At 39.6% G+C, this 10,743-nt stretch overlaps 2 pseudogenes; both read left to right on the top strand.

The window, feature by feature from the left end:
- The first annotated feature begins 288 nt into the window (after nt 1–288).
- On the top strand, nt 289–1,636 carry LOC134733298 (26S proteasome regulatory subunit 4-like; annotated as a pseudogene).
- Nucleotides 1,637–7,685: 6,049 nt separating this feature from the next.
- On the top strand, nt 7,686–9,022 carry LOC134732833 (elongation factor 1-gamma-like; annotated as a pseudogene).
- Nucleotides 9,023–10,743: the final 1,721 nt, after the last annotated feature.

The following is a 10,743-nucleotide window of genomic DNA, read 5'->3' as shown; positions in this document are numbered from 1 at the left end:
GTGGAACCCACATAGATAGTCTGGCTCCTAGTCTGTGCTTTCGATCATTCCACTATGAAGCTTCATTGTCTAATAAATTAGTGCAAACTTCTCACTAGACTTTGCATTTCTCCACAGTATGGCCCCAACTAACCTTTTCCAGGATTATCTCACATCACCATGACATTACACCATCTACTCAGTATCCATTCATCCAAAAAAAAAACCTAACGAACACCTTGTGAAGCCACAGCCTAATGAAAAGACAGACATTAAGAAAGAATTGGCAGCTAAAGTGGCCAAGGCAAGATGGGTGAAAATCAGAGTGGGGGTTATGGTCCTGGAGTTTGCAAGAAGGATGACAGGACAAGAAAAATAAATATGAACCTCCTGTACCAACTAGAGTGGAGAAGAAGAAAACAAAAGGACCAGATGCTGCCAGCAAACTGCCACTGGTGACATCTCACACTCAGTGCCGATGAAAATTATTGAAGTTAGAGAGAATTGAAGACTGTCTTCTCATGGAGGAAGAATTCATTAGAAATCAGAAATAAATGAAACCATTAGAAGAAAAGCAACAGAAAAGATTAAAAGTGGATGATCTGAAGGGGGACCCCAATAGCAGTAGGAACCTTGGAAGAGATCACAATCATGCCATCATTCTACATCTGTGGGCTCAGAACACTACATCAGCATTCTTTCATTTGTAGACAAGGATCTACTGGAACCTGGCTGCTAGGTTCTGCTCAGCCACAAGGTGCATGCAGTGATAGGGGTGCTGATGGATGACACGGATCCCCTAGTCACAGTGATGAAGGTGGAAAAGACTCCCCAGGAGACCTATGCTGATACTGGGGGAAAAGTTGGACAACCAAATTCAGGAAATTAAGGAATCTGTGGAGCCTCCTCTCACCCAACCTGAATATTATGAAGAGATGGTTATAAAGCTTCCTACCGGGTGGGGGAGTCATTCTCTATGGTCCACCTGGCACAGGTAGAACCTTGTAGCCAAAGCGGTAGCAAACCAAACCTCAGCCACTTTCTTGAGAGTGATTGGCTCTGAACTTGATATTCAGAAGTACCTGGGTGATGGGCTCAAACTCATACTGGAATTGTTTCAAGTTGCAGAAGAACACACACCATCCACTGTGTTTATTGATGATACTAATGCCACTGGGACAAAAAGATATGACTCAAATTCTGGTGGTGAGAGAGCAATTCAGTGAACAATGTTGGAACTGTGGAACCAGTTGGATGGATTTGATTCTAGGGGAGATGTGAAAGTTATCATGGCCGCAAACCAAACAGAAATTTGGATCCAGCACTTAGCAGGCCAGGCCGCACTGACAGGAAGATCGGGATTACCCTCCCTAATGAAAATACTAAGAAGAGCATCTTTCAGATTCATACAAGCATGATGACTCTGGCTGATGATGTAACCCTGGACGACTTGATAATGACTAAAGATGACCTCTTTGATACTGACGTCAAGGCAATCTGCACAGAAGCTTGCCTGATGGCCTTAAGTGAGCCACAGAATGAAGGTAACAAATGAAGACTTCAAAAAATATAAAGAAAATGTTCTTTGCAAAAAACAGGAAGGCGCTCCCAAGGGGCTCTATCTCTAGTGAACCACAGCTGCCATCAGGAAAATGGTTGGGAGACTTTCCAATCCCTGAAAGGGATGAGGCTGGGGAGTTACCCAGAGGAAACCCTGTTCCAGTTTATTTTTGTTGGTAAGATGTTCTGTGTGTCTTTTGGAGTAAAATGTGTAAATGCTCATTGGGCGTCCTTCATCTCTTGGTCACTGTGCAGAACTCTGCTTTCTAATAAAGCATGCTCTTTCACCAAAATAAAAAATAAAGAAAGAAAAAAGAAAAATCCATTAACAGTAATATGGATGAATTGTGGCAGGTTTGCATAATGGAACAACATACAGCACTGAAAATTAACAAACCACAACCACAGGCAACAGCATGGCCAAGCCAGCTAAGACTGAGGCTGCAAATGCTGGGCTTGGAGCAGCAATGTCTGCTATTAGCAAGAGCACTGAGGTAACACACTAGAGAACATGGCCTGCAAAGGGAAGGTGCTGCCCTGGTGATCCTAAGCACTTTCAGCCTCTGGGGCACAATGTCACTATGGCTTTCCTTGTTGCCCTTCCTTGGTTGTTGCCTTTCCAAGCAGCCAGTTGCAGTACTTGCTGCCTTAAATGCTTGTCTATTCCTCCTGAAGACAAAAAACAACAGGATAACTTGGTCCATCTTAGAACTTAAAAAAAGAGAAAAGTCTAAAGTAGTGAATGAAATAAACATTTAAGTCTTGTGTCTTACAGCCCATGACAGATGTTGGCATTCTAAGACCTGTCCTGCCTGCAGAACACATGGTCCTGCATTATGGTTTATATAATAAGCCAAATGATTGATGGGCAATAATAAGGGTTCACCAATACTGAAAAATAGAAGTGTAGTAACAGTGATGAGTTAGGATCAAATGCCTTTGTGTGCTGCATTATCTTATTACAGTATCTTTCCATTTTTCATGTATCCAAAAATTCCTTTAAAAGGTGATCCAAATGATTGCTACTGGTTAAATAATTATTTATGTCTATTGCTTCTTGGTCTATTTCTATTTACATTTGATATTTTATATAATCAAATAGTTGTTTATGTAGAAATCGTCTGTTAAGATAAGATAACCAAAGCTTCTTCTAACAATAAAATCAACACTTCTGATTTTAATCAGGTAAAATCTAAGTGTTTAGAATCCAAACTATTTTTGAATAGAAATATTTTCAATAAAATCTACACATTAAAATTTTTTTCTACTAACCAAAGCAATCTGCAGATTCCATATAACCCTATCAAAATACCCATGCCATTTTTCTCAGAAATAGGAAAAGCAGTCCTAAAATTCTTGTGGAACAACTAAAGAGCCTGAATAGTCAAAGCAACCCTGAGCAAAAAGAACGAAGCTAAAGGCACCACACTATCGGACTTCAAAATATACTACAAGGGTAGAGTAACCCAAATAGCTTAGTATTGGTATAAAAACAGGCACATAGGAACAGAAATTATAATAAACTGTCTCTCAGACCACAGTGCAATCAAACTAGAACTCAGGATTAACAAACTCACTCAAAACCGCTCAACTACATGGAACCTGAACAACCTGCTCCTGAATGACTATTGGGTACATAATGAAATGAAGGCAGAAATAAAGATGTTCTTTGAAACCAAGGAGAACAAAGACACAACATACCAGAATCTCTGGGACACGTTCAAAGCAGTGTGTAGAGGGAAATTTATAGCACTAAATGCCCACAAGAGAAAGCAGGAAAGATCCAAAATTGACACCCTAACATCACAATTAAAAGAACTAGAAAAGCAAGAGCAAACACATTCAAAAGCTAGCAGAAGGCTAGAAATAACTAAAATCAGAGCAGAACTGAAGGAAATAGAGACACAAAAAACCCTTCAAAAAATTAATGAATCCAGGAACTGGTTTTTTGAAAAGATCAACAAAATTGATAGACCACTAGCAAGACTAATAAAGAAGAAAAGAGAGAAGAATCAAATAGATGCAATAAAAAATGAAAAAGGGGATATCACCACCGATCCCACAGAAATACAATCTACCATCAGAGAATACTACAAACATCTCTATGCAAATAAACTAGAAAATCTAGAAGAAATGGATAAATTCCTCGGTAAATACACCCTCCCAAGACTAAATCAGGAAGAAGTTGAATCTCTGAATAGACCAATAACAGGTTCTGAAATTGTGGCAATAATCAATAGCTTACCAACCAAAAAGAGTCCAGGACCCGATGGATTCACAGCTGAATTCTACCAGAGGTACAAGGAGGAACTGGTACCATTCCTTCTGAAACTATTCCAATCAATAGAAAAAGAGGAAATCCTCCCTAACACATTTGATGAGGCCAGCATCGTCCTGATACCAAAGCCTGGCAGAGACATAAGCAAAAAAGAGAATTTCAGACCAATATCCTTGATGAACATTGATGCAAAAATCCTCAATAAAATACTGGCAGACCAAATCCAGCAGCACATCAAAAAGCTTATCCACCATAATCAAGTGGGCTTCATCCCTGGGATGCAAGGCTGGTTCAACATACGCAAATCAATAAATGTAATCCAGCATATAAACAGAACCAAAGACAAAAACCACACGATTATCTCAATAGATGCAGAAAAGGCCTTTGACAAAATTCAACAACCCTTCATGCTAAAAACTCTCAATACATTAGGTATTGATGGGACGTATCTCAAAATAATAAGAGCTATCTACGACAAACCCACAGCCAATATCATACTGAATGGGCAAAAACTGGAAGCATTCCCTCTGAAAACTGGCACAAGACAGGGATGCCCTCTCTCACCGCTCCTATTCAACATAGTGCTGGAAGTTTTGGCCAGAGCAATCAGGCAGGAGAAGGAAATAAAGGGTACTCAATTAGGAAAAGAGGAAGTCAAACTGTCCCTGTTTGCGGATGACATGATTGTATATCTAGAAAACCCCATTGTCTCAGCCCAAAATCTCCTTAAGCTGATTAGCAACTTCAGCAAAGTCTCAGGATACAAAATCAATGTACAAAAATCACAAGCATTCTTGTACACCAATCACAGACAAACAGAGAGCCAAATCATGAGTGAACTCCCATTCACAATTGCTTCAAAGAGAATAAAATACCTAGGAATCCAACTTACAAGGGATGTGAAGGACCTCTTCAAGGAGAACTACAAACCACTGCTCAATGAAATAAAAGAGGATACAAACAAATGGAAGAACATTCCATGCTCATGGGTTGGAAGAATCAATATCGTGAAAATGGCCATACTGCCCAAGGTAATTTATAGATTCAATGCCATCCCCATCAAGCTACCAATGACTTTCTTCACAGAATTGGAAAAAACTACTTTAAAGTTCATATGGAACCAAAAAAGAGCCTGCATCGCCAAGTCAATCCTAAGCCAAAAGAACAAAGCTGGAGGCATCACGCTACCTGACTTCAAACTATACTACAAGGCTACAGTAACCAAAACAGCATGGTACTGGTACCACAACAGAGACATAGATCAATGGAACAGAACAGAGCCCTCAGAAATGATGCCGCATATCTACAACTATCTGATCTTTGACAAACCTGACAAAAACAAGAAATGGGGAAAGGATTCCCTATTTAATAAATGGTGCTGGGAAAACTGGCTAGCCATATGTAGAAAGCTGAAACTGGATCCCTTCCTTACACCTTATACAAAAATTAATTCAAGATGTTAGACCTAAAACCATTAAAATCCTACAAGAAAACCTAGGCAATACCATTCAGGACATAGACGTGGGCAAGGACTTCATATCTAAAACACCAAAAGCAATGGCAACAAAAGCCAAAATTGACAAATGGGATCTAATTAAACTAAAGAGCTTCTGTACAGCAAAAGAAACTACCATCAGAGTGAACAGGCAACCTACAGAATGGGAGAAAATTTTTGCAACCTACTCATCTGACAAAGGGCTAATATCCAGAATCTACAATGAACTCAAACAAATTTACAAGAAAAAAACAAACAACTCCATCAAAAAGTGGGCAAAGGACATGAACAGACACTTCTCAAAAGAAGACATTTATGCAACCAAAAAACACATGAAGAAATGCTCATCATCACTGGCCATCAGAGAAATGCAAATCAAAACCACAGTGAGATACCATCTCACACCAGTTAGAATGCCCATCATTAAAACAGGTGCTGGAGAGGATGTGGAGAAATAGGAACACTTTTACACTGTTGGTGGGACTGTAAACTAGTTCTACCATTGTGGAAGTCAGTGTGGTGATTCCTCAGGGATCTAGAACTAGAAATACCATTTGACCCAGTCATCCCATTACTGGGTATATACCCAAAGGACTATAAATCATGCTGCTATAAAGACACATGCACACGTATCTCTATTGCTGCACTATTCACAATAGCAAAGACTTGGAACCAACCCAAATGTCCAACAACGATAGACTGGATTAAGAAAATGTGGCACATATACACCATGGAATACTATGCAGCCATAAAAAATGATGAGTTCGTGTCCTTTGTAGGGACATGGATGAAACTGGAAAACATCATTCTCAGTAAACTATGGCAAGGACAAAAAACCAAACACCGCATGTTCTCACTCATAGGTGGGAATTGAACAATGAGAACTCATGGACACAGGAAGGGGAACATCACACTCTGGGGACTGTTGTGGGGTGGGGGGAGGGGGGAGGGACAGCATTAGGAGATATACCTAATGCTAAATGACAAGTTAATGGGTGCAGGAAATCAACATGGCACATGGATACATATGTAACAAACCTGCACATTGTGCACATGTACCCTAAAACCTAAAGTATAATAAAAAAAATAAAAAAAAATAAAAATAAGCACATAGACCAATGGAACAGAATAGACAACCCAGAAATAAATCTACATATTCACAGCCAACTGATCTTTGACAAAGCCATTAACAACATACACTGGGGAAAGTACAATCTCTTCAATAAATGGTGGTAGGAAAACTAGACAACCATATGAAGAAGAATGAAACTGGACCCCTATCTCTCACCATGTACAAAAAAATGGATTAAACACTTAAATATAAGACCCCAAACTATAAACTTACTACAAGAAAACAAAGGGAAACTGTTCAGGACACTGGCCTAAGCAAAAACTTGACAGCTAAGACTCCGAAAGCACAGACAATGAAAACAAAAATAAACAAACTGGACTATATTAAATTAGAAAGCTCCTGCATAGCAAAGGAAACAGTAAATGGAGTGACAACCTATAGAATGGGAGAAAATATTTGCAAACCATCATCTGACAGGAGACTGATATGCAAAATATACAAGTGTGAAAAAAATTGACCAAGATGCCACATGATTCCAGAAGAATTGGAAAAGTCATATTTCTTGTGAAGAATATCTTAGAAATAATTATGCATAGAAGATATAGATGTACACAAGTCACTTGCCTATTTTAGTAATTTATCCCCTTGTGGACTTTGGGTTTAAGATTCCTGGCTTAGTTTTTATATCTATAGTTTCATCCTTGGGTACAGATCACTGAGGCTTAAATAAAATATTTCCCACCTCAAGAGACAGTCTTATTTTCTTTCTTTCTATTTTTTTTCAGTGAAACTGAGCTTTTTATGGTGGCAATGTGCCTAGAACCAGGTCTATGCCAAAATTTTTACTCACGTATTCTTATTTCTCAGTTTCCTTTGTTTCTAGCCATGTAACCCAGTTCTGACCAACAAGATGTAGGCAGAACATGCTGCTGACTTGAGGAATTTTAAATTTCTCTGTAGAAGGGACATACAATTGGTTTGGCCCTTGATCTTTCCCCTTTCTTCCTGCTTTGAAGTGGACAAATTATCTGGAGATGCAAATGCCATTTTGTACTTGTGAGCGGACAGCCACAAAGACAAAAGCCAGCTTGTGAAGGATGCTTAGCAGAAAGTAAAGCAAGAGTCTGGACCCTTGGGTCCAGTTGTGTAGCTAAACCAAATGCCAGTAATTGCATAGCTTTGGTAATATGAGAAAAATAAACCCTTCATGTTTAAGTCATGTTGGTCAGCTTTTCTGTTACTTGCAGCCAAATGCATTCTTGATTTGTTTTTCTTCCCTTCTCTTTCTCTGAAGAATCACCATGATGGCTTAGATCCTGTACACATATCCTGAAAACTGGAGGGCATTCAAAGCCCTCATCACTGCTCAGTACAGCAGGGCTCGGGTCTGCATGCTCTCTGCACCATCCCCACTTCCACTTTGGCCAAACCAACCACACCCCTAAATTTCTTTGCAAATTTCCTGCTGGCAAGATTCCAGCATTTGATAGTGACAGTGGAGTCTGTGTGTTTAAGAGTAATGTCATTACCTACTGTGTGAGCAATGAGGAGCTGCAGGAAAGTACTCCAGAAGCAGAAGCCCAGGTAGTGCAGTGGGTGGGCTTTGCTGATAGCAACATAGTGCCCTTAGCCAGTACTTGGTTGTTCCCTACCTTGGGCATCATGCACCACAACCAATAGGCCACTAAGAATGCAAAAGAGGACGTGATGTGGATTCTGGAGCTGCTGGATGCTCACTTGAAGATAAGGACTTTTCTGGTGGGTGAATGAGTAACTGGCTGACATCACAGTTCTCTGCACCTTGTTGTGGCTCTATAAGCAGGTGCTGGAGCCTTCTTTCCACCAAGACTTTCTCAGTATCAACCCTTGGCTCCTCACCTGCATTAACCAGACCCAGTTGCGGGCTGTCTTGGAATAAGTGAAACTGTGTGAGAAGACGGCCCAGTTTCATGCTAAAAATTCCACAGAGAGCCCGACTAAAAACGACACCCATGGAAAGGGAAAGGTTCATTAAAAGAGAAGCAGATGCCTCGGGCTGAGCAGAGAGAGGAAAAAATGTGGCTTCCCCTGCTTCTGAGGAGGAGATGGATGAATGTGAGCAGGCACCGGCTGCTGAGCCCAAGGCCAAGGACCTCTTTGCTCAGCTGCCCAAAGATACCTTTGTGTTGGGTGAATTTACACCCAAATGCTCCAGTGAGGACACACTGTGTCACTGCCATATTTTTGGAAGCACTCTGTTAAGGATGGCTGGTACCTATGGTACTCTGAGTATCACTTCCCTGAAGAGCTCACCCAGACCTTCATGAGTTGCAACCTCATCACTGAAATGTTCCAGTGACTAGACAAGCTGAGGAAGAACTCCTTGGCCAGTGTCTTCCTCTTTGGAACCAACAATAGTAGCTCCATTTCTGGAATCTGGGTCTTCAGAGGCCAGGAGCTTGCCTTTCCCCTGAGTCCAGATTGGCAGGTGGACTACGAGTCATACACATAGCAGAAACTGGATCCTGGCAGTAATGAGACCCAGATTCAGGTTCAAGAGTACTTTTCCTGGGATAGAGCCTTCCAGCCTGTGGGCAAAGCATTCAATCAGGGCAAAATCTTCCAAGTGAACATCTCTTGCAATCACCCAGTTACCTGAACCTGCGCTTCAGGGAGATGAGGGTCATTAAAGAAAACCGAACATTGATAAAAAAGAAATGCTTCAATATTTTATTAATTCTATAATAAAGCAAACAGCTGTGCAATCATTTTGATAAATGGCAACTCAGCCTCCGTGTCTGGCAAAAATAGTGGGGTTAGGGAAGGGACAATTATGACCTGGCTCTGTCCCAAATGAGCAGCTTCTATTCAGTTCCTATTGATAGTTGCTATGCTGAAATGTTATCTGATTTTTTAAAAGAAATCAGAAATGTGGATTTTTATATGAAATCTCACAATTCAATATTAATAATGAATTTGGAAGTTTCAGACTCACCAAATGGCCTCAGGAAGGTTAAAAGTTTTTTGACCTCTGAAAGCAGGTGTCAAAGACAAGAAAGAACAATTACCACAGGCCAAGCCCAGCAACTGCCTCTAAGTTTCCTTTCCCAGTGCAGATGTCAGCCTTCTCTGTGGGCATATTCCTTTTCCACTTCACAATGTCTAGACAGTCTCATCCACCTTGACAAACAAATAAGTGTTAAGTTAGGGCACTTTTCATTCTAAAACTGGAGTCCATTTCTAAGAGCAAACTTCACTGTAGGAATTTCCAATTTTTTACTAAAGGCTAAATAATCTTTGTCATTAAAATTTATACCATTAAGATTAAAAAACAAACCCAGCTATTTCTGGTTACCATAAAAAGCAAATATTGACTCACTTGATGGTGAAATGACTGCTTCTTTGTTCATTCTTTCAGTAGTTTGTTTTCATCTAGAAAGTGCTATTTACTTTACAAGAAATACCAATGGTCTGTTTACAGTTCAGGAAAATGATCAACTCCTTTACTTTCTCAAATTTTCCAAAGTATAACTTTAATAGATAAAGCTCTGCCTTGTCGTCATGCATTTTGATTTTCCTTTTTCCTCCTGTTGTTTTCTGTCTTCCCATTTCACTCTAACCTTCAGCCTTTTGGTAAGCCTGTAGCAAAACCAAGAGTAATTTAACAACGAATATGCTCCTTACTTCACAAAATAATATTCCTATGGATTTATGTCACTGTAACTATCCAAGGCAACTGATAATTTCCTTGGATCACTGAGATTCTCCAATCTCAAATCTAATACTCTTTTTCTCTCATAGTGATAGAAGTGTACCTTTTGGATTCTGTTGCCTGACCTTGGTACCTGCATCTGACCTCTGCCTTTCTCATAACTGGGCCACTACACAGCTGTCTCACCAGGTTTATAATATCCTTCTCCTCTGAGGATCCTTTTGTCTTTCTCCTAAGTAGCAAAACAACCAATACATAACTAAAAGTAAAACGAATTTTTTCAATACATAATTCTCCTCACTGCATAATATCATCTCAGCAACTCTAGCCATGTAAATGTATCTGTTTATAGTTTATAAATCTCCAGTCTACTCTTTGAGTAATCTCTATTTGCCTTTTCTATTCATAAGCATAATACATAATACCTTTGCCTGTTTATCTAACAGTTATTACTGCTTGATGTTTCTTAATGTTTCATCATGGTGAGAGGCATTGATTGGATCTTCCTTCAACATAGAGATGAGCCAAAATTTGCTAAGTGTATTTATTTATAATTTATATTCCTTATAGTTCCAAAATGCATTTAAGATCATTTAGACGAAAATATGTAGTTAGCTTAATTAAAATAAAAACAAAAGTTAAAAATATCTTTTAGAGTTAGGATAAGA

The sequence above is a fragment of the Symphalangus syndactylus genome, chromosome 17 (assembly GCF_028878055.3).
Source record: "Symphalangus syndactylus isolate Jambi chromosome 17, NHGRI_mSymSyn1-v2.1_pri, whole genome shotgun sequence".
NCBI classification, from domain to species: Eukaryota; Metazoa; Chordata; class Mammalia; order Primates; family Hylobatidae; genus Symphalangus; species Symphalangus syndactylus.
The sequence above is the reverse complement of the archived record's forward strand: the minus strand, read 5'-3'. Positions and strand labels throughout refer to the sequence as shown.